This window comes from Zootoca vivipara, chromosome 7 (genome assembly GCF_965207765.1).
Source record: "Zootoca vivipara chromosome 7, rZooViv2.hap1.1, whole genome shotgun sequence".
NCBI lineage: Eukaryota > Metazoa > Chordata > Lepidosauria > Squamata > Lacertidae > Zootoca > Zootoca vivipara.
Genome location: NC_142590.1, coordinates 35401274 through 35426768, shown reverse-complemented (window position 1 = coordinate 35426768; position 25495 = coordinate 35401274). Strand labels below are relative to the sequence as shown.

Here is a 25495-nt window from a genome sequence, read left to right as displayed (position 1 = left end):
ATCTACTTGCACTCTGACGTGCTTTCAAACTGCTAGGTTGGCAGAGACAGCTGTAGTTTGCTTTATATTTGCATCAACTGAAGAACAACAGGTAAACTGAATCTAAAGATCCAAAACATTCAACACCATGTCAAACTACAGTGGAATCCTGTGCATGTTTACTCAGAAGTAAGCACCATATTATTCATTGCTACGAACTCCCACCTATGCATGTGTAGGATTAAGTTCCACTGAGCCGGCTGCAATGGTTTGCCACTTCCGAGCTGATAATGCATAGCGTCACCAAGATCAATGCCTGTGCACTGCAAGGAAGGACCCTTTGATCATTTAAAAGCATTTAAAAACAGTATTTTGAAACCAAGATCATTTCTCCCCAGTGGGATGACAAGTTAATGCATTCTCATTAAGAGCTATTGCAACAGCTTTCTGATCCTGCCTATCATTTGCAACTGCATTGCAGCAATTTAACTCGGCATTTCATTATTGGAGTTCAAACTGGCAGTTAACAGAAATATTTGGCCAGGTTACCTTCATATCCTCCCAGCTGCCAAATCAAAAGGAAGAAAAGAAACCCAGACAAGTCTTCTCTTTCTAGGAAGCGCTCCAAACACTCCTGAAAAGTCCAGAGATACACTGGCAAAACATGTAGTCACTCCAGCTGCTAAAGAGTTGGTCAGCTGACTAATGACCTTGCTTGAAAAGCAAATACAACCTTTACTGTGATAACACAGAAGGATGCAAATAGAAGTCATGTTCAGGCTTGGTAAAAACATGGCATTTGCAAGAATCTTCATATACTTTCCAAAGAAGGATTGTCTTGTTTTTGAAGCTCCAAGAGAAACAAAACATCTGATTAACTCCCAAGAGGAAATGCCTCAACCAAGTTGTGAAAGTATGTATCTTTTTTTAAAAAAAGATTATTTAAAAGGCTGCCAATAATTAACAGTGGCAGAAACATAAAAATTATTTAGGGTAGGACAAGCAAGGCCTAGTTCTACCTCATATCACAAACCTTCCCAAACAGAAACATGATTATATTGTGCATTAATATTTCCTCAGAATTCAGACACTGTGAATTTCAGCAAGTTTTACAGTGGATGCTCAGGTTGCGAACGTGATCCATGCGGGAGCCATGTTTGCAATCCACAGCGCTGCGTACGCGTGATTCAGTGTTTTTGCACATGCGCGAGCGCCGAAACATGAAAGTAACCTGTTCGAGTACTTATGGGTTCACGTGGTGTGCAACCCGAAAAGACACAACCTGAAGTGTCTGTAACCCGAAGTATGACTGTATACAGTATTCTAATAAAAAGTTACAGATTGCAGCCTTAATTACATGTTTGACTTAGTGTCTGATTTACTTGTAGTCTGCAAGTACTGCTAAAAGGGCAAGTTTTATTTTCTGAATTAAGAACAATGATAGATGCCACATTGATCTGCCTTGTAGCCGTAGGTCTTATGTAGGTAGAAAGGTTTGTTTTAACAGCTGCATGGCAGGCATTCAACAGGAGCTTTCCCCAGCATGGAACTGTTTCACCTGCTGGGCTTCTGCCTAATATGCTGCTGTCAAAAGGTACAGGAGAGCAGGCAGGGGAAAAAATGCCAAGTAATGGCATAAGAAAGTAAAAGCAGCCCTGCTGGGAAAGGCTATAGCTCAGTGGAAGAAGAGGTTACTTTGGCTGAGGCTTCGTATCTTCCTTGTTATACCATCAGTCTACAAAGAACCAGTGAAGACACTGAATCTGTGCAGAAGGACCAGAAAAACCAGCAATGCATCTGTTGTCATTACTGAGCATTCAGCACGGTTGATTTTATACCTCAGCTGCAGTTCCATGAGTAGCATCTGTAAGAGCAGGCAGAAGTGGGAGGAAAGCCCTTTTCAGAGTGATCCTGTGGTTTAAGGAGACCCACTTAAAACCCTACTGACTAGTTGTTCACTAGCCACCCCTTGACTAGTTGTAAGCAAGGAAGCAGGCAGGTGGAGATGGCTGAGGTTGGTGGGGCAGTGTCTCCATTCACTCTGCTGGACCATCCTCCAGCAGTGAGAGGTAGTAGGCAGAAAGGGGTACTGTGCCACACTGAGCACAGTGTGGGCTCTGCCAAACCGCAAAACAGGCTAGATTAACAAAATCAAGGAAAACGGGAACATGCCTTATCCGAGACCCAAGACTTGACTATTGGCAATGGAGCTTTGTGTGAGGAAACTGAACAAACAACGTCAAAGTGTCACCACACTGCTTCCAAGCTGCAAAGTACACTCAAGTCAGCTGCCCGTTTTTGAGGCTTATTGTTGGGGTCGGTGGGGGAGATCTCATTAGAAGGGAAGAGATTTCATAATAGCTAATAAAACTCGCCAAGGTCTAGATAATGCTTCAATTGTGACCTGAGAGAATATTGCAACAGGAGGCGTGCCAGAGTTCTGTCAAAAGGCTTTCGAAGGGGAAACTGAACCCACAACGTTCCGATTTAGTTATCCAGTCATGTCCTACTTATTTTAAAAGTACACCTCTTTTGGGTCACGAAAAGGTCGTGGGGGCAGGAAGAGGAGGGTTAAGCACCTCCTCCTTTGCTACCGCTGCTCCGATCAAAATTTGAGCCTTTAAAGTTGCTTTATAGTAGTACAAATGAAAGCAACAAGGGGAATGGCTCTCTCAAGGCATATTGTCATTTTGGATTGAAATTCTAGATGTATTAAAATGTACTGTTGGTTTAATGTAGTCCATCTGGCTACAGGAGCTGAGGTTCAGGGATCCTACAAGAGGAATGTTATAGCTGGACAGGCTCTAGAAAGAAATCTTAGGCGCCTGGAAACACAGCTACCTCAGCCCTTACCCACTTTAATCTGACCTCTCGCCTAGTACATCCATGATTCCTTGATCTTCTTTCCCTACTGTGAATTCTGCAAGGAGATACCACACACAGCACCAAGTGTGAGTGCATATTTGCAGATTGATCATTGTCTATTTTGTAAGATGAATTACTTAAGTAAAAAAAAAAAAACCCACACAAACAAATAGAAAGCCAGCTGCCAAAACACTTGAAGTTTAAAACTAAACTCGGCAATCCTAATCTGACCTAAATGGCTGACTGAGCTTTAGGCTGGGTCAGGTACACCCATCCCATGCAGGATTAAGATGCTGAATCAACAAATTCCCTTCAGGAGCAGGATTGCGGCGTCTCAACAGGAGCTCATTAAGAACTCCTTCCTAGTGGGCATCAGCTGGCAGTGGAAGGACCCAATGGTCTCCTTTATGCTAACCATGCCTTCTGTCATGAAATAGCATTTACGCCCTCATCCTCCTATGCCATGTGTGATCTAGCATCTCCTGTTTAAAGAGCTCATCTGGGTAGGTGGTCCAGATGAACACAGAGCAGTGAAGCAGAATTGTCAGCAAAAGCAACCTATCAAATGTAAATGCGGACTCTCGGGAAATATATGCGGTACATACTTTTGAAATCTGTTTGGATATACAGATGCGTACCTAATGAGTTTTCAGCCTGTCAAGTGAAGAACAGGGAGAAGAATTAGTTATGCAGGAAAGGACTCAAATGATACAGGATGCATGAAAAACGCACACACTAAGACTAAAGATGGGATTTGATGCAAAGAAGCAAAGTGTTGAGAGCTAGTTTAGGCTTTACAGAAATCTAAAATTGCTGGCACCAGCCATGCACATTGACTTCAGTGACTACAATTAAAAGCTTGAACTACATGACATTGTGTTACTTCTGCCTGCCTGCACATTTATTGACCTGACTCTCATGATGCAATACTTTGCTCAACTAAACAACTTACTATACAGCAAAGGGTTGACTATTAGAATATACCATTATATGATTTACAAATGGGCCTGGATAAAAAACTGAATGCTTTTTGGTTCCAGTACCTTAAAGAAATAGGTTCAACTGACTGCCACTAGCCAACAATAACTAGTTTACTTGATAAACTTCTACAGGATGCTGCATATCCACAGCTATAGAAAATCCACAGAATACCAGACTATTCGCTGTAATGTGTACATGCACCTAGAATTTTGAGGGGGAGGAATGACAGCACAGCATTCAGATAGTAATTTCCCATGCCCTGTGGAAATAGCAAGTACTTTTTCCCAGGGACGCTGCTGTACACTACATGGGGAGACAGCTGTGTGAGATGCTTTCGTGTTTCCATTGGCTGAATAATGGAGGAGCAGCACAGGCTGAAATTCTGCACTGGCATTTGATTAATCACCGTTTTATGTGCTATCCAATAATATGTGCAGAAACATAACAAAATAAAAGGTTTAGACATTCAAAAACATTTAAATGAAAATATTTTCTCTCTGTATAATAAAAATGTAAGAATGTCATCATGAAGTTCCCATTGGATGATCTATAGTGCCGCATCACAATCCTGGATTTGCATGAAGTCTGGGAGCAAAAGTCTGGGAAATTAAAGCCACTCACACTCACCCATCAGGCTTGAGAAGCTAGGCCAACATTCTCAGTAAATAACACATTGCAAGACCTAGATACCCCACTGCATCCAGAAACCATATGTTGTCAGTTAGCTCACCCATCCTCTCTCATTTGAGCAGCTGTTGTTCAAACCAAGACCTGCAGCAAAGCATTGTTTCCTCCCAAGCATGTGGGAGAGAGCTGGGCCACTCTGCACCATCTGCCATTTTAGAATTCTACATTTCAAGTCCTGCCCACCCCCTTCCATACAACGGATTTTTACTGGTCAAATACTGTTCTGGTGTCAGGCAGAGAAAGGTTCCCAAAACCTTTGGGATACAGAACTGGAGGCTGGGGCTTTTTATTCATATACTGCTTCATTGCCAAGGTGGTTTGTAAGCGGCTTACAAGTATAAGACCAATGACAAACACACATAACAGCCTCTCATCTCTGCTGTGCAAAACTGCTTGCCTGACTGACAGCTGTTGCAATCCTTTCAAAGAGGAAGGCTGTCAGCACTGGAGTGAAGGGATATCTCATCTTAACAGTTGGAAGCCTTTACACACACACACACACCCAATCCTATGCCTGCCAGGATCTGACTGTAAAAAGGCATACAGTATATCTACCAGCTGTAATGATAAACTCAAACCTCTCAGGTGTTTTGACAGAACTTTGCACATACTTTGCTTTTAAAATCAGATCTCTGTTTCAGTCAAGTGGAACCGTGACATTGCTGGGAGGATCACTAATAATATATGAGCTGTTTTCTAAAGGCAGTACAAGCTATCAGGTATTCAGGAATATGAAGCAAATCCTTTGGTGCAGAACAACCTCGTCTGGAGCATTTGGATTCGACTTCACAGTGCTGGTCCTTTTTCTTAAACTTGTTATCCATGTAGGAAAGTTTTAATTAAATCCTGAGAGGTGAAGAAGGGTACAAACAATGTAGAGGTCAGTCAGCCCACAACTGAAATTTGCAAAGAGATCATATTTTCCTTTTTCTCTTTAAATGACTTCTGATTTTGAATGCTGTGATAGCTACTATCTTGTCTCCCATCAAAAGAAAGCATTTGCTAAGAGATATGAGCTGTTGCTTGGCATTTTCTCCACAGGAGTTCATCTGTCTCTCTTGAATTGAAAATTTGCAATCAGTGTAATGGAAGCTTTATTTGTCCCTTTAAGCTAGGGATAGGGGACTTTTCCAGCTCCAGGTCTGAATTCCCTGATGGGCAATCTACTGAGGGGCATATCCTAGTGATAGGTGTGGCCAAAAGTAGGGAAGGCAGCGCTTGTGGCATTATTACAGGTAAGAAATATTCAAGCTTGGCAAAAAACCAAACAAACCACAATTAAGGGCATGTGAGAGCTTGACCATAAAGAAGGCTGATCGCCGAAGAATTGATGCTTTTGAATTATGGTGCTGGAGTCCCATGGACTGCAAGAAGATCAAACCTATCCATTCTTAAGGAAATCAGCCCTGAGTGCTCACTGGAAGGACAGATCCTGAAGCTGCAGCTCCAAGACTTTGGCCACCTCATGAGAAGAGAAGACTCCCTGGAAAAGACCCTGATGTTGGGAAAGATTGAGGGCACAAGGAGAAGGGGACGACAGAGGACAAGATGGTTGGACGGTGTTCTCGAGGCTACCAACATGAGTCTGACCAAACTGCAGGAGGCAGTGGAAGACAGGAGTGCCTGGCATGCTCTGGTCCATGGGGTCACGAAGAGTCGGACACGACTAAACGACTAAACAACAACAAATCGGGAGCAGTGAAGGATATGGCCTGGGGCAGAGGGACAGCCTGGGTAGTCAGGAGGGCTGGATTTGGCCCCCAGGCCTAAAGTTCCCCACCCCTACAATAAGCTAACATGAGAGATGGATTTGGTTTTTAAAATTTTATTTATAGATTTACTGAGTAATCTTATGTATACTTACCAAAAATTTAAACTCACCTGTTCAATGGGACATTGGTGGGGGTTTTGGGGGGTGGAGGGGGTAATTTATTTATCTATTAGATGTATATACCGCACTTCATCATAAGATCTCAGGGCAGTTCACATAATTTTGATTAGTTTCATAAATATGATAACACATAGGGTGTTATTCAGCTAGGGTTTACTCACAGCAGACCCACTGAAATTAAATGAGCATGACTAAGCCAGGGGCATTGATTTTAATAGGTCTACTCTGTATAAAAGTTAGTTTGAATACCACTCATATGATATTGCAAAACAAACACAGCATTTCAGAGACTTTAGGCACATTAGTTAAAGCTTCTGCCCATCATAATTTCACCAGTATTTCAATTTGAGAGTATTTTTATAGCATACACCACAAATTATTCCTTTCTTCGGCCACATAAGGTTAAATATACCACCTCTAATGTTCCAGTTAAACTCTAGACTAACAAAACTCTTGGAGGCATAGAAGGGTTCCTGAATTTGAGACTCCCCCAGGAGACTCCTTGCACTGCATAGACTTCGTGCTTTATTAACCCATGTAATAATTTCCTTGGGCAAAGATGCCCTTTAGTTTCTGCCATTATAAGGAGATTAGACAAAATTAAATAAAGCAGATAATCTGTGAGCAATTATTCCATACAAAGTTCTGTGTTAGAAGGGTCACTCTCCTCGACTAATACTGTTCTGAAGTTCCTTGGACTCAGCGCAATAGCTGAGCTGGACCCTAGAGCAAAAGTGACTTGAGAACCCTCCCTCCTATGGCCCCTACTGATATACTAGAGAAGTAAAGGCCTTTGCCGCGTGTACCGTTTTGAGTACTGAACTGTTTGGAAATTGGTCATGAAACATCTGTCACAGCCACGTGCAAGATGGGACGCTGATAGTGAGAAGCACTGGGAAGCAAACAGTGGAAGAAATTTCCAAGGAATGGAACTGGTGTTGCTGTGATCTGCCACTGCCTGTGGGCTTACACTAAATACTCCTATTCAACTCACACATTTGCCGCATGTGCAACCTGCACCAGGAGACTCCTCAGTTGCGACTAGTGAATACACTATTAAACACGACAAGCCGGTAATTAAAAAAAATCAGCCCCTGGTGGTAAGCTATATTTAACACAGGTTGCTCCTTAAATTTCTAAATCGTTGTTGTTGTTGTTGTTGTTGTTGTTGTTATGAGACTTGGATAAACAAAGCTGGCTGCTGTGTAATTAACTCAGAGTACCTTAATGTGAACTCAATTACTTTCAAAATAATTGGCAAAACCTCCACTGAGTCCATAGGCAGTTAAATAGCCATTTAACAAGATGGCAATATGCACAGCCATCCATTTTTGATTAAAATGCCATTTTCTCATACGTAGGGCTGCTTTGATTGAATGTATTCTGAGCAGATTCTCAGGCATATAGTGCCCCTCTCCAAAATTTTGAGGGGAAAGAGTGGGTAAATGTTTTGTAGAAACAAACAAACAAACAAAAAACCCTGACCTATCTCCCATTAGAATATAGTTTGCAGAATCATTTCTGTATTTCATTCTGTTGCATCCTTTAACAGGTTCTGGCAAAGTGAAAAAACAAGGCATTTTCTAAAGAGTAAATCATTAACCCACTGAAGTCAACGACAAAGCTCCCATTGACTTCTCTGGGATAAGAACTTGGACGTCAGACAAAGGCAACCTTGCCTCTCCCAAACTAGCTTATCCTTTAGTTATATGTAGCCTTGAATGCAGGTCAACACCTCCCAACACACCAAATGCTGGGAGAATTATGTTTTTACAAAGCTAAAGAAAAATGCTATTTTGTTCACACTGTGAACTGATGGCACAGTAGAAGTTCTGTTATGCAGACAACTGGAGAACAATGTCTATAATAAATATGCAACGTTGAGTGGTTTCCAATGAGCTTGTTTTGTGTGGTTGATACTGTCCATCATGTACATTGTTCTATGTCCTACATATGGCATTCCAGAAAAGTTAAGACCAACAGGTAGAACAGCCTTCTGTGACCTTGTGCTCCCCCCCCCCAATGTTTCTAGCTATAGCTTCCATCATCCTGGCTGTTGGTTTGGGCTAAGGGGGACTGGAGTCCCAGATATCTGGTGGGCACCAAGTTGGAGAACACTTGTCTGAAATGACCCTCTGTCTGTGAGTTTTCTGCCCCCATCAACCTCAGGTACAGTATGTGAACACCTTTTCAGAAGTGGGCTCCTGCTTTCTATGAAAATTTGTGGTTTGATGGGTATGACTTCTCTTCATAATTTCCATGTGATCGTGGAACAAGACAAAAGCAGAAAGGCATGTTCATCATGTGGAATAGTGGAGGTTGAGGGGGTGGGGAAACAGGCCTGCAAACATTTATGGTGTTTGTTTTTTAAGGAGTTCAGCCTGGACATGCGAAGTTATTAAAAACTGAAATGAGTGTTTGATTTAACACGGGCATATTTTATAACCTCTGCTAAGAGGTTTTGAGAATCTAACACCTGTTTCTGCTATCAGCATTTAAATGCTAAGGTGACTCCATTTGAGCCAGTGTTATCACACAGGTTTTAGACTAATTTGTGACCAGAATTAAGTGCCTAGTCTTTAGCTCGCCCTACATGTTTCATGATGATTAATGGCCCAATTGGTTTGGGATGGGAGCCACATATATCCTGCTCTGCCAAGTGGAGACTGCCACTTAAGGAGGCTGCGCTTTGCTTATTCTTTATCGGTATTCGACTCACCAGCCGACATTTCCTTGTCTTGTAACCAAAACGGTATCAAACAGACATCACCAAGAGATAAAGGTTAAAAGACAAAACCCAGCCTGCACCAAATATCAGCAAAGGTCACTTCCTAATGACCCTCCTCAATGAACATTCGTTCTGATGTGTTTACAGGAATGTTATATGACACATGACAGAGCCTGTGTGGTGTAATGGTTAAAGTGGGAGACCAGGTTCAAATCCCTACTCAGCCATGAAGCTCACTGGATGACCTTGGGCCAGTCATTGCCTTTCAGCTGACCTACCTCACAGGGTTGTTGTGGGGGGTTAATTGCAGAGGGGGAGAACCAGGTACGTCACCTTGAGCTCCTAGAATTGTATCAGGGGGAACATTGTACCAGGAAGCATATGGAAACAAGGCAGTGAAGAAGAAAATATTGATTTGTAAGCATACTCTTAATCTCTTAATTCTGAGAAATTCCTTAATTCCCCAGAATTATGTTGGTCCTTCACAATGCTTTGAAGTAAATTGTTTATTCCCTCATTTGGCAGATAACCGCACCTAAATATTTTGGCTGAACAGGCTCTCATAGGCCCGAGAGTGTGGGAGGCAAACCTTTCGTAGGAATTTGAATTTCTCAACTCTGAACTCTACAGAATGTAGTGACCCAATTCGGACTTCGTGTGCTTCAGTTCTGCTCCCCTCAGTTTGTTCACACCCACCCGGGCTCACTTGTACAAACAAGTCCCTATGCAATCTAACCAAACTACTTCTCTCACAAACAAGAGAAAGGAGGGGGGAATGGTACAGTCATTCCGCTTCTAAACGCTGCAATATAGCAATGAAAGGCAGCGAGACGAGTACTCTCCTATTCATAAGCATGCATTGAGGTTTCGGACTACTGTACAGATTATTTGCCAACTATATTTTTATGAAGCCGTTTTGAGTCCTGTGGAGACTTCTTGAGAGAAGGAATGGGAAGAGTGGAACCTGATTCGGGAGAGGGACCCAGTGGTCTGGGAGGTGCTGATCCAGATCGTGGAGAGGCACTTGTTCGGAGAAAGCCCCCCCACACACACCAGCGTTGAGGGAGATCCACCTAACTAGGCCTCAGCTCCACTTGCGGCCAGTGAACTGATTCCCACCCCCCAGGGAAGCACCTGAGCCTAGAGCAGATAGTGAGCCACCAACTGCTCCCACCTCCAAGGATGCATCACTGGTTGCGCCAGCGCAAGTGGACCCAGCCTCCTGACAGGAGTACCCGCTTGCTGGCCCGATCCCATGCCTCAGTATGTAAAACACATAAATGGCTGTGCCTACCCCACTCTCCAAAAGCAGAGCTCAGGGGGCATGCCAAGTGCTGGGATGACGTGTCTTCGTAATTTATGCCAATCTTTGTAACTTAGAACGCTGATTTAAGTGGCTGATTTGCACACCTTGTAATCAGTTTTAGAAACTGAGCTATGAAATCTAGGCGCTAAATGGTACCTTAAACCTAGGTTATGGGCGCAACAACGGAATGTCTAGGCACACTTTTTTTATATAACAAGAATACAAAACTGAAAATGTATGAACTGTAGCTAAAATACTATGTTCATTTTTAACATAGTCTAGTCCTTCCCCTGTCCACCCCCCTAATATTCTTAAGGTTTGTTCTCCAGTCTTCAGAGAGTAGTTGGAAGCGGGGAGGCAGAAAAAGGTCCTCCTTTCCTTCCACTCTGCAGTTTTATTCTGAAATCTTAGGCGCAGTACTGCGCTCAAAGCTCAGAAACTGCTCGCACTAATGAAATTCCCTGTCGCAAAATGCTCCTAGAACAATGGGAGTGTTGAAACACTGCTTGTAACCTGATCTATGTTTGGACTGTGCAGCGAGACCATCTTTGGAATAGCATCCTTAGTAGTAACCAAGCCAAGAGTCCCAAGTCCTGCGTCAACTAGTGGGAGCCTGGACAGTTTGGAACAACAGCACTAAATCAAGGGTGGAGAACCTCATGCCCAGAGGCCAATGTGGCCCACCAGACCTATTGCTGTAGCTCTCAGGAATCTTCCCAGGCCATGTCTCCTGTCAGGCCTCTTACAGTCTCCACAGACCAGGTGCTTACTAGCCCTACAATAAACCCTCTTTGAGTGGTTTTGCCTTGCTTTTGCCATGTGACCCTGAACTGCGCATATGCCTATTGCTTGGGAGATATGTGTATATGGCTGCGGGTATAGAAATACCTGAATTTTGCATAGCTGGAAGGAATGCAGCCTATGGCACAAAGAGAAGAGTCACATCCAGTGTTCCATCTACCGGTACTTTTATCTCGAAACAGGCCCTCAAGCTGGACAGAGCGGCTTGCAGGACCATATTCAGCCCTCAGGCCTGAATTTACCTGCCCTTGCTTTAAAAGGTAAAAAAGCTGGAAACTCAAGGAAGCTTTTCCTTCTCCTGCAGCAATAGCTAGCTATTTAAGAACATCTTTTTTTGTTTTCCTTCCATATTTCATTCTTTAAAAGGAAGCGTGTGCTTCCCTTGCCCCACCAGTGCAGGAACGCACACCTCCTGTTTCAACAATAAATAAATTACAGTAGTAAAAGAGGAATCAGGCTTCCTTGAAACAGCTGTAATACTAAGAGGAAACTTGCCACCCCTCTGCACATCTGCAGAATACATTAGGCTGGGGAAAGAAACCCCTTGGTTTTGGACAAAGGAGTTAAAAAGAGAACCGGAAGGGAATTGTGAGTCCCTTGGCACCTGTCTGTTCTTTGTATAAAGTATCAGGCATGTAAGTTGCTCTTTGCCCCTGGAACAGGTAATCTATATGTTCACATAAATAAATGCCAGGATGCTATCAGGAGGGATGAACTGAGGAGGCGTGTCTGACCATCAATATTTGTAAGGGTTTGCTATCCACAAACGAGTCGAATCACAAAATACCTGTGCTTTCATTTCAAATAAAACAGCAATTATATCAAGGGAAGGGGATTGTGAAGTTGTTTCTGACATGTCTATGATTCTATGTCAATAATTAGGACATGTGATGTAGCCCCCCACTCTAGAAATTATTTAAATCAGATACTCATCTGGAGCCTTCCCAACACAAAATCACTGGTATTCTAAATACAACAGAACCTGCGCCTCTCTCCACAACCAGACACTTTAAAGATGCGGAAGTTAAATGGGTGGGGTGACTTGCTGAGGAGAAAGCACTCTGTGCTTGCTCAGGAGCACTCTTTCTATCTTTCTCCTTTCATGCATCTGAGGTATGAGTCCCTACCCTGTTTAAACCGATCGGGAGGAGAACCCGAATCGCAACAGCAGACAAACGAGCTAAGCAAGGTAAAAAAGAAAGGCACCGACAACGGGAGATCTGCTGAACTCAGCAAGTGACAAGGAGGACCCATCAGTGGCGCTGAGCTGCGCTACACGGCAGGGACAGATTACATTTCTTCCCTTTGAGCATGATCCTGTAGGGGGCGGCCGCTCCATGCCAGGAAGCGAGCACTTTGGGAAGCAGCAAACTGCCCAAGGAAAAAGAGTGCTTATCATCACCATTCATCATGATGATGATGATGATAATTATTATTATCATTATCATTATTATTAGAGCCTCAGCTCGCATTTCTCCGGATAAACCGACTCGAAGCTGCGTTCTCGCGCCGCGCAGCTTCAGTCCCGCCACCATCGACTCTCCCCCAATTTTTTTCGCCGCACCCACACACCCCCTTTCAGCCTCTTGCTCTCTCTCCCCCAACCTTATTTCTGGCCAGCCTGTTCTGAGATCGGAAGATCCCGATCTCTTGGCGATGGAGCCCGGGAGCAAAATGTTTTTTTAAAGTCCCATTGGTCCTTTGCAATGGGGAGGCAGCAGCAGTAGCAGCGGCGGCGGCAGCCCAGATCTTGAGCTCTGCCGGCGCGGAAGCGAAGGCGCACAAAGGAGGAGGCAAGTTTTCTTTACCTGGGCCCCGTGGCTGGGGACTGCAGCTGGCCGGAGTGAGCCCACCGGCCGCGCTGAGGAGGTGTCCGTCCGGTGCTCCTTTGCCCTCCTGCGCCGGCTCCTGCAGCTCCCCTCCCTGGGCCGGCAGCACAGCGCTCTCTGGAGTCCGGCGAGGCGCTGGAGAAGCAAGCGGGGCTTCTTCGCAGAGTTTATGAGCCTCCTTGCTCGCTGCAGGGGAAAATCTGCCCACAATGCTCTGGCGTTGCAAAAGCGAGAGAGAGAGAGAGAGGCTGCCCCCTCCCCTGCGCTGCTTCGGCTGGCGCGCACGGAGAGCCACCTCTCGTGATCACGTTAAAAAGAAGCATTCGAGTGTCCTATATGTGTGCACGCATCTCCTTCGTGGCCGTTGGGCTTACGTGTTCTTATTTCGAAGTGAGCCCCGCGAAAAGCCGTGAGAGGAAAGGTAGTTAGGGCAGAGTTATTGGGGCGGGGCGGGCTTCGCAGATCGTTCCCTCTGACCTCTCCTTTTCTTTCTAGCATTTCTACCCCGCCCTTCTTCACCCCAAGGACTTCAGGGTCGCCTCTTCATTCCTCGCACTTTTAACCCTATTCCAACAACAACCTTGTGATGTAGGGTAACCTGAGAGATGGTGACTGAGCCAAGGTCATCCAGTGGTTTTTGCGCCTAAGGGGGTTTGAACCGCATTGCTGCCCTTTCTTCCTGCTCCTTTTCAAAGTGCATTCTGGAGATAATTTCTATCTAGAGGCTGTAATTTGCATGCAAAGGTTCGGAATACTTCAAACGGTGACCGTGACTGCAGACCTTAATTGCAGCAAACAGAGCTCTATTGTGATCCACAAGTCAATTGTTTGGAATACTGGGGTTCATTCTTGGAAGGTGTAATAAATATCACGGCAATGCTTTTGAGCATGAACAGTGCCCATATCGAGGTCCACCTCCTTTGGGACTTTCACACACCTTTTCATCATAGCTGCCAAGTTATCCCTTTTTTTAAGGGAAATTCCCTTATGCTGAATAGGCTTCCTCGTGAGAAAATGGAAAACTTGGCAGCTATGCTTTTCATATATAGTGTGAACTGGCTTCTTGCCAGCAAAAGTGGAAATTAAACCAGTTAATATCTTTTATGGGACAAACATCTTTTGGCATCTAAGTATGCAAGTTTTGAAGTTACAGAAAAGACTTCAGCAAACAAGATTTTTCTCATGTTATATATATATTCCATCTGAAACAATATGCTCACGGATAAGCACTTTTTAGAACAATAGTGCCTTAACCGTGTCACTACCAGCTTCAAAGCTCATAATCCTGCCAGAGCAGGGAAACTTGGTATCTGTGTATGTAAATATTTGGAGAGGATAAAATATGTCTGAGAAAATTTCAAATCTCACCTTTATACATGGATATGTTTCCAATAGGCTGGAGTCCCTGCTCAGCCATGAAGCTCATTGGGTGACTATGTCCAGTCTCCTTTTTGCAGCCAAAAGTACTTCACAGGGTTGTTGTGAGCATCTCTCTCTCTCTCTCTCTCTCTGTGTGTGTGTGTGTGTGTGGCATTGTGCAGGAATAATGGGATATGTACAGAACTCAATGTACTTTTTTCAAGATTTGGTTTTTTAAAAGACTGAGATAGTCCTGTACACACTATACTTTGAAGTGTGTCCTATTGACTGTAGTAGGATTGGCTTCTGAGTAGACATACACAGGACGGTGCTCCAAGCCTGCTTTTTTCCCCATTCCAGTACATTATTGTCAAGCTGCAGGTTTGTACATGCTAAAAGCGCATTCAAAACACATTATTTCCCTCAAATAATTTTGGGCACTGTTGTTTGTTAAGGGTTTCTGCTAATTGTAACCCTGGCTGCGTTCAGACCACACTTACTCCATTATCCTGAAATTTCCTTACCTGGTAATTTCCAGGTTTAATGTAATCTTTCCAGGATCTAAAAGCCACTTTTGGGAATCTAGTGGAAGTTTGACACTTTTTTCTGTATTACAGTATTTGTTTCATCCGTTTGCAACCCTGTTAACTTGGAAAATCCTTGAAGTTTTGCAGTGCAATATCACATGATGAAAGTTGGGGAGGTATCCTAACGTTGCATTCTTTCCTGCCATTTAAAACTTAGTCTAACATGGTAAATCACTCAGAAAACCACAGTTCCGTAACTCAAAAGGTACTGCACTGCAGTGTAAAAGGAACATGAGAAATCAAGACAGAATCTCTAGCGTTTTAACCAATCTGAATGCAGCATTCCAGCAACCCTTAACAAACCACAATCCCCAGAATTCTTTGAGGGAGGAAATGGGTTTTGAATGTGCTTTAAAGGTGTAGTTTGCACACAGCCATTCACTGATTAATGTTGCAGAATAAAACTACAATGTACTATGCTGACCCTATAAGAGTACACTAGGAATATGCTTCTACTGTGGTTATGACCAATTATGTATATGGCTATTCTTATTTATTATATATATATGAAAATGAAAACCTTGATGGCAGAAAGTGAGGAGGAATTAAAGAACCTTTTAATGAGGGTGAAAGAGGAGAGCGCAAAATATGGTCTGAAGCCCAACATCAAAAAACCAAGATCATGGCCACTGGTCCCATCACCTCCTGGCAAATAGAAGGGGAAGAAATGGAGGCAGTGAGAGATTTTACTTTCTTGGGCTCCTTGATCACTGCAGATGGTGACAGCAGTCACGAAATTAAAAGACGCCTGCTTCTTGGGAGAAAAGCAATGACAAACCTAGACAACATCTTAAAAAGCAGAGACTTCACCTTGCCTACAAAGGTCCGTATAGTTAAAGCTATGGTTTTCCCAGTAGTGATGTATGGAAGTGAGAGCTGGACCATAAAGAAGGTTGATCGCCAAAGAACTGGTGCTTTTGAATTGTGGTGCTGGAGGAGACTCTTGAGAGTCCCATGGACTGCAAGAAGATCAAACCTATCCATTCTGAAGGAAATCAGCCCCGAATGCTCACTGGAAGGACAGATCGTGAAGCTGAGGCTCCAATACTTTGGCCACCTCATGAGAAGAGAAGACTCCCTGGAAAGGACCCTGATGTTGGGAAAGATTGAGGGCACTAGGAGAAGGGGACGACAGAGGACGAGATGGTTGGACAGTGTTCTCGAAGCTATGAACATGAGTTTGACCAAACTGCAGGAGGCAGTGGAAGACAGGAGTGCCTGGCGTGCTATGGTCCATGGGGTCACGAAGAGTCAGACATGACTAAACGACTAAACAACAACAAATGAAAATGTATAAGCTGCTTGTTCATAAAAATATCCCAGAATATAGTGGGATGCCCAAAGAAGCCTGTGAAACAACAAGCTTTGTAAATACGTGGTATGTAAAGTAGCACCATCCATTTACAGGAGGCTTTCAGACCCATGTAGGTCACAATGTTGTCATTTCAGAAGTATTGTGCCACGTACCAGAAAAGTGGTTGGTGCAAAAGCTAAATGCCATGGTGTATTAGCCCAGCACATCTTTGGGTCCCAATACAGAGGTTGATCTGCATGCTATGACCAGGAAGCTTAGAGCCAGTGTTTGCAGCTGCCATTGTGAACAGTGGGCCATCTGACTACCTTTCCATGTGCAGAACTGGAATTCCAGAAGTCATCGCAAGACAGTCTTCTCAATGTTGAGGAAATATCCAGATATTTGCCCAGCTATGTCCTTTCTCCATGAGCAGAGGGGAGAACAGAGCTACCACAGATCTTTTCAGTGGCCAGTACTAAACTGTGAGGTGGTGGTGGGGTCCTTTAAATTGGCCCACACATTTTTCAAGCATCTTTGGATGCCCTCTAGTCTATCTCCCCTTTCAGTAGCCTCTAGGCTTTAATAGACTGGAACATGGGACCCAAGCTATCATTGCCAAACATGACAAGAGTGGAAAACAGGTTGAGATAGTTGCCTCTTGCCATTTCTAAATCAGTGATTATTTCAGCTGCTGCTGCTTTTGGGTGGTCTTTGGATATGTTCAAACACAGAGACAGCACTTTTACTAAGCAATAGTACACACTTAAATAAATTAGAATATGAAAACAAGCACTGTTTGCACCCAACACAACACACGGTTCACACACTTACACTGAGAATCTGACAAGACATGGTCTTGCTTGAGCTTGTGTTGTTCCAGCAATGCAAATGAGACTGTTAGGTATGCACTCTGCTCTGCTCTTTGGCCTTCTGTCTGCTCCTGGACAGGAGACACTTGGCAGTCGCATAGCAGTACTCTCATTAATGCAAGATCAGGTTCCCAGACACACCAAGTCCTACTCATCAATCTTCCTCCTTATACGGAAACCGGCAATGCAATGCTTACTCCGGTGCTAAGAGCAAGATGCCCTAGAAGGGGGAAATTCATCCTTCCCAGCTTGTTTCTCAGCAATAAACTATTTATGGCTAGAAATATGTTTTCTGGAAATGTGCTCCTGAATCAATCCACCCAATATAGTGTCACAAGATATACAACATTGGTTGGCCCAGTTATGCAACAAAGGTAATATTTCCTAGACTTAGGTGTTGCTGGTGTTCTTGCAAATTTAACATGTGAGGTTAGATTGCTACGTGAGCTGCAGGAAACAAAGAGCACAGATATTGGCCAGCGACAAAAGGTATAACCTAAAGTCTCTGATTGTTGTTGTTTAGTCGTTTAGTCGTGTCCGACTCTTCGTGACCCCATGGACCATAGCACGCCAGGCACTCCTGTCTTCCACTGCCTCCCGCAGTTTGGTCAAACTCATTTTCGTAGCTTCGAGAACACTGTCCAACCATCTTGTCCTCTGTCGTCCCCTTCTCCTTGTGCCCTCAATCTTTCCCAACATCAGGGTCTTTTCCAAGGATTCTTCTCTTCTCATGAGGTGGCCAAAGTATTGGAGCCTCAGCTTCACAATCTGTCCTTCCAGGGAGCACTCAGGGCTGATTTCCTTAAGAATGGATAGGTTTGATCTTCTAGCAGTCCATGGGACTCTCAAGAGTCTCCTCCAGCACCATAATTCAAAAGCATCAATTCTTCGGCGATCAGCCTTCTTTATGGTCCAGCTCTCACTTCCATACATCACTACTGGGAAAACCATAGCTTTAACTATACGGACCTTTGTCGGCAAGGTGATGTCTCTGCTTTTTAAGATGCTGTCTAGGTTTGTCATTGCTTTTCTCCCAAGAAGCAGGCGTCTTTTAATTTCGTGACTGCTGTCACCATCTGCAGTGATCAAGGAGCCCAAGAAAGTAAAATCTCTCACTGCCTCCATTTCTTCCCCTTCTATTTGCCAGGAGGTGATGGGACCAGTGGCCATTATCTTGGTTTTTTTGATGTTGAGCTTCAGACCATATTTTGCGCTCTCCTCTTTCACCCTCATTAAAAGGTTCTTTAATTCCTCCTCGCTTTCTGCCATCAAGGTTGTGTCATCTGCATATCTGAGGTTGTTGATATTTCTTCCGGCAATCTTAATTCCGGCTTGGGATTCATCTAGTCCAGCCTTTCGCATGATGAATTCTGCATATAAGTTAAATAAGCAGGGAGACAATATACAATATACAAGTCTCCGATTAGTAAAGCTTAATAAAACAGAAACCAAAGATAGTAGAACCTGGGGCTCTTGAACCGGCAGGATGATGGTGAGGAGGAGGAGGAGGAAGAATATCCTGATGAGGGGTGAGGCCATAGCTGCCAAGTTATCCCTTTTTTAAGGGATTTTCCCTTATGCTGAATAGGCTTCCTCGCGAGAAAAGGGAAAACTTGGCAGCTATGGGTGAGGCTGGGGCTGGGAAAAACCAGAGCAAGCAGGGGATACCGAAGGAAGTACTGTACTCACAAGGTGATGTAGGATGGCAAGGGGATGGCTGTCAATGCACAGGAACCAGAGTAGCAGGACCCATCATGAACACAGTGGGCTCTGAGGCATAGAGAGCAGCAGGAGTGGTGCTGTAGGAGGCTGAGGTAGGCAATAGCCCACAGCCCAGCTCTATAGGTGGCCAGGTGGGGCTCACTAACTCTGGGAGAAATGTGTGATTCCTCAGCTGGAGTAGACTCAGAACAGGTGAGGGTCACCTGCCTCATCAAGCCCAGATGCTGCAATCAGCCTGCAAAGAGGGAAGCAGGGCTGAAGTGCTGTATCTGCTCAGCTGCCCATGTTGAGGGACTTTGGCTTGAATGCTTCTGGATTTCTATGGGATGCAGCTTTGGGTTTGACTCTGAACTGTATGCTGATTGTGGAACTTCAGACTTGGCTACTTGGACCTGGACTGTGTTCCCTGGACTTTGGACTTTGCTTGTGTGGCTGCATGACCCCCGGATTTTGGACTTTGGATGCAATATTTTGACCTGCTGCCAGATAGGCCGGGGGTTCAAGACACAGATTAAGAGTCTGATGCTTTGCCAACTGAGCTATCATTACATTTTTTTTAAATGCAAGAAAGTGAGAGTTTAGGACTGAGAATAAAGTAGCCATTTGCACTAGTTTGCAGAGGACAGGGTTGTTACTGAAGGATTGTCTGACCCAAGTCTGCTTTAAATGTAATTCACCAGAAGAAAGGAGAGCAGGGTCATTGAAGTTGTCCATCAACAGCCGGCATATAGACAACAAACTGAACAGGCAGGCAGGCAGGCAGGCAGGCAGTCTGTCTGCCTGTCTGTCTGCCTATCTCTCTAGTGGTATATGCTAATTGTATTCAAATCTGTGTCATTTTCCCCCTTAGATATAAATGACCACCTTAGTATTATATTCAGAGAGAGAAGGAACATTGTCAGTTTGTGAGTAAATCATACAGGGGTTTACTTACAACAGAGAATAACTTGGGATATTCATTTGTTGTTGTTGTTGTTTTAAAAAATACAATTAAAAAGCTGTTTCCTTCATTTTTCAAGCTATGAGCAATACAATGACCAATGGGCATTTTTCAATTTTTTAAATATACAGCCAATTCCAGATGCTTCAGAGGTAGTATGCAATATAATTTGTGTGGTTTATCTCTAGCTTTTGGCTATCTGGGATTTATATTTATTCAAGGATTTATTTATTCAAGATCAGAGGATTTGAGCCACCACCTCTGCTGCTTGGTGAATGTGCAAAAAAGAAAAAAGTTTACAATCTGAAATGTTAATGGAGAAAACAAAAAGTGAACATTGCTTGAGAAGATATAGTGGATGTTTCATACATCTCAAGCTGGCTGGATTTAACACTGATTTTCACTTCTAGTCTGGAGAAATAACAGCAGCAGATGTGTAAATTTGAACTGAAGCACTGACAAACATTTGACATCAATAACATTTTCTGATTACAACTACAGTTACTCAGGTTTAGCTGCTGTAAGGCTGTGTATGCAATACTGGCTTAAAATGCAGCTAGCCCTTTATTCCCAATTTGGTTGGGGGTAGAGAATGCATCCATACTCCCAACATTACATTGTGAAGCTCTGTACACACAGTTAGCTGCAATCCACATCTATCCTGTAGTTTCTTGGAAAATACTGTATTCTGATTTGAAAACTTAAGCCATATAAGGACATCCATCCTCCTTGTCCACCCACTGGTGTGGGCAGACATCAGGTGACTTAGAAATACAACCATACTGACTTCACTGTGTTTTAAGCCAGTAAATGTGTGCACAATCAGCATTTCAAAATAAACTACAAGGTAGATACAGGATAGCTATGGGTTGTGATTAACATTGATTTTTTAAAATTTATTTATTTATTTATTAAATTTCTATACCACCCCTCATCCAAAGATCACAAGAGCACAAAAATGCATACCATAGTAACCAACAAAAACAAGATTCCCTCTCTCCCCCCTCCCAGTTTAAAAGACCATAGATTGTTTAATTAGCCAAAGGCCTGGGAGAAGAAGAATGTTTTTGCCTGGCACTTAAAATTAGGGTTGCCATATGTCCTCTTTTTCATGGGTATGTAAAATGAGAGTCACCATAGTGATCCAGTTAAAAGTAGAAGTCAGCAAAGGTGTCCCTCTTTTTTTACTCTTCAAAATATGGCAACCCTACCTAAATATATGTAACGAAGCTGCCAGGTGAGCCTCTCTTGGGAGAGCGTTCCACAAGTGGGGAGCCACAGCCACCACAGAAAAGGCCCATCTCGGAAGAGGCACACAAAGAAGGGCTTCAGGTGATGGTCAGTTTCTGAGTCAATTCATATGAGGAGAGGCTGCAAAGTAAATGGGTGTGTGTATCACAGCCTAATTGTCCTTATTTTTCAACTTCTATATACTTCCTCAAGGGCAGATTCTCAGGGATCCTTTTCCAATAGAGATTAAAGGTGGGAAGAATCACACGAGTGATTCTTTTCCTTCTGAAACATGCATTGAGAACTTGTCATGTTGAGCAGATGGGACAGAGAGCAGGAGGGTGGCGGCAGTACACCTCACAAGGCCATCCTTACCTTATATTTTATGATAGTTCTGAGATGAATATTAATCCATGAGTCAGATAAAGCAGTATTTAATCAAGCAATGCTAGCATGCAATGCAATGTGAATTGAAGGTTAAGGCTGAGTCCCACGCTTGCACTTAGGCAGTATTTCACCTTAATGAGATTACCTTCCAAGACCCCTGGGGCCTAAAGAAATTAGTAGCATTTAGTGATCTTCTTCAGCAATAGCTCTGTCTTTTGAAAATTAAAATTGATTCTTATTGTCTTGACATGTGAAGATCCAGAATGTGCCCTTTGACCTTGTAAGTTTAGGGGGGACTGACAGCAGATGTGGAAGCAAAAGCTCTTATATCACCATGAGCAGATTGTGTGGCTCAGGGTCCCAAACGCGAAGGAGGGTGATAAAAAATGGGTACTCTCTACCAAGTTCTAGGGGAGCATAGCTTGGGCTGCAAGCCCATTACTGTGAAGAGAAATATCGAGGCTCAATGGTAAACCTTGCTTGAGAATATATATGCAAACTCTCCCCACCCCCTGTATTTCCAGCATCTTAGCTGGTGAAGAGGGGAGAAGGAAGTTTAAAAAAGAAAGGAAAGGAAGTGGAATGAAGCTGGATGTTTTGAATGTGGGAGGGCAAAGGGAAGGAAGTGGGTTGGTTAGGATAGATTCAGGGGTCAAGCAACCTTTTTCAGCCATGAGCCGGTCCACCGTACCTCAGACCATGTGGTGGGCCTGACTATATATATGGGGGGGGGATGAATGAATTCCTATGCCCCACAAATAACCCAGAGATTCATTTTAAATAAAAGCACACATTCTACCCATGTAAAAACACGCTGATTCCTGGACCGTCTGCGGGCCGGATTAAGAAGGTGATTGGGCCACATCCGGCCCCCGGACTTTAGGTTGCATACCCCTGGGATAGATTGTGCCTAAAAAGAAGTAGGGTCCATCTGTAAATATGTGGGATGGCTTGCTGTTGTGCTTCAAGTGTTGCCTGTATCTATATGGGGTGTCCAGCTCTTGTGAGATTGTCTGGAGCAAATTTGCTTGTACAATATGCAACCAACGCAGACATGGCCAGCTACGAATATAATATCAGGCAGTCAGAAATACAAATAGCACAAGTAATGGGAACTAAAATAGACTACTGTAATCAATCACTCCGTTTTTCAGATAGACAAGGATTGGAGGGGTGCCTTTGTCTGTTTAACTGCTGTTTTTGTTCCACACAATCATTTTCCTCTATAATGCATTGACATGAAGAATGTACTTTTCCCATCGGGAATGCAGTTGGGAGCAAACTTGATCTATTTTTGCTTTAAAAGTTGTGGTTTAGGCCATTCAAATCAAAGTCAGGTAGGTTAAAAAAAGAAGCTAAAATAATATACACTGAAAAGGGAGCTTCTGACTATCATATTTAGAGCTAATACTTTTTCTTAAGGGACCCATGTGGCGCTGTGGGTTAAACCACAGAGTCTAGGGCTTGCTGATCAGAAGGTCGGCGGTTCGAATCCCTGCAACGGGGTGAGCTCCCGTTGCTCAGTCCCAGCTCCTGCCCACCTAGCAGTTCGAAAGCACATCAAAGTGCAAGTAGATAAATAGGGACCACTCCGGCGGGAAGGTAAACGCCGTTTCCGTGTGCTGCTCTGGTTCGCCAGAAGCAGCTTTGTCATGCTGGCCACATGACCCGGAAACTGTCTGCAGACAAATGCTGGCTCCCTCGGCCTATAGAACGAGATGAGCGCCGCAACCCCATAGTCGGACACGACTGGACCTGATGGTCAGGGGCCCTTTACCTTACTTTTTCTTACTCCAGGTCAGATTGGCTGGTAACTTTGAAGGATTTTCAATTTAACTTGCTTATTTGAAAATCTGGTAATATTTAATTTGTAGGGTAATGCTTTCTTGGCACATCTGTGTTATCTCTCTGACTCTGGAAGACTGTGGTCTGTATGTGTAAGTGGATTTAAGAGGGACTAGTGCCCCGGTCTTGTAAGGGATATACTTTCAGCAATCCAGTCTTGGGTGAAAACATTCACAACTCTCAAAAGACCAGAAACTCTAACTTTATTTATTCTAGGTAAGCCTTGCAATCAATAATTTTCTTTTTCCTTCTGCTTGTGGACTTGGATAGCTTCTAAAACATTGGGAAGTTCTTCATGTAAACTTACTGCCAAACCAATTTACCTGGAGTTGCCAAGCTTTAAAAACCATGCGAGCTGTTGTGTGTATACACCAATTGTGTATAAATCACACATTATATGTGTATACACCATACATTTAAAGCACATTACCCTGAAAAAGAATGCCAGGAACTGTTGTTTACCCCTCACAGAGCTATAGTAATCAGCACCCTTAAACTACAGTTCCCAAGATGCTTTAAATATGTGTAATATATGCAGCCATCAGCCATGTAAGCAACATACAAATAGTGCTATGCACTTAGAAGAATGCAGTGTAACTCTGGAATGTGAGGGTTCTTTCCTATACAGTCATACCTTGGATCCCAAACGCCTTCCAATTCGAACGTTTTGGCTCCTGAACGCCGCAAACCCGGAAGTGAGTGTTCTAGTTTGCAAACGTTCCTTGGAAGCCAAACATCCGACGCAGCTTCCGATTGGCTGCAGGACTTCCGAGGTACAACTGTATTTGCAACCCTCAGCCTCCAAACTTTTGCATATACTTCAGTGGGATTAGTTCAGAGCAAGTGTTTCAATACTATGTTTTAAAATCCTTCTTTTAGGTAAAATGAGTTTATTTTTCTCCCAAAGTCATTTTCAATTGCCTTTGTTTTAGTTCCGTTTTCCGGTTCGCAGTTTATTTTCACTTTAAATCTGGTGCTCAGCATGCAAAGGTTTAAGATTAAGGCTGTGCATATTTCCGTCTAAAAACAGAATGAAAAATTAAGCAATATTTTGCAGGCAGACATAGCTATTGATAGATGTCTCAGAGAAATTAGAAACCAGCATGTTGTACCTCAGCCAGACAGAGTGATATTTATATTTGTTATAAAAAGCTATTTCATGAGGAGCATGTATTAAACTGAACACATGGCTGCACCGTTCAGAATTGGCTGAAGAATCCGAAGTGAATTTATAAACAAGTCCCACTAATTTTAGTAGAACTTTCACCAGTTAAAATGCATTTAAGATTACACATTTTGAGCTGCAATATTAAATGTACTTGTTAGGGAATAACTTCCACTGAAGACAGTGGAAAGCAAAGACACACAAGCAGAGATGGTGGTATCATTAGGTTAACTAGGGCCCTAGGATGCTGACCTCAGAGGAGTGCAGTACTGGCCTTTGAGGGAAACTGTTTTATAAATATTAGTTTTTGTTATATCTTACAAATTTCTGGTGACAATTTACATTTATTTTATATTCTGAAGAACTTTATCAGTTTTGAATTCATACATTAGAATGGTTTATGTATATATGAAATAGACCATAGAGTTGATCGGAGGTTACACACACACACAAATGCACACAAAGTGAAAATACACTTAATTTTAAATCTTTCAGTCACAGCTTAATCTTATTTAGAAAATGTATTCATTTTTCTAGTGAGCTATGGCAGATAAAAACAACAACAACCATCTGGAGCATAGTACCGTAAACAAAAGTCAGATACTACTCAATACTCCTCAATTATTCTGGAATGCAAACCTGATGTTAGTCATATTGAACAAACGACAATGATTGTATGTTATGCTGATATAATCAAACCATCAGATAATGAGATGACTGAGCCTGAGGTTATCATAAGAGAACATTTCTTGGGATTTGTTCCACTAAAGGAGACTACAGGTGCCTTTAGGACAGAAATTCTTCTTGGACAGCTTCAGTAAATAGCATTGCCAATTGAAATCTGTACGGTCAAGGTTATGATAATAGGAGTAAAATGAAAGGGGAGGGGGGACGGGAATGGCATCCAGAGTCCTGGATATAAACCCACGTGGCTTTTTGTGCCCCACAATCACACTCTTTAACACTAGGTGTTATCTAGAAGCAGTTAGTTTCTTCAGTTTGGTTCAACAGATCTATAATTATTTCTTTG

At 43.2% G+C, this 25495-nt stretch overlaps 1 protein-coding gene across 2 annotated transcripts in view; it reads right to left on the bottom strand.

Annotated features, from left to right (window-relative positions):
• KANK4 (KN motif and ankyrin repeat domains 4) overlaps positions 1–13459 on the bottom strand; it is a 38475-nt gene extending 25016 nt beyond the window's left edge. The window contains exon 1 of one of the 2 annotated variants that reach the window (XM_035122516.3): positions 13047–13459. The gene's annotated coding sequence lies outside the window, so the exon portion shown is untranslated. Of the gene's footprint in view, positions 1–528; positions 676–13046 lie in introns of those variants that run through there. The other variant, XM_035122515.3, reaches the window with a different exon arrangement.
• Between the last annotated feature and the right edge of the window lie 12036 nt (positions 13460–25495).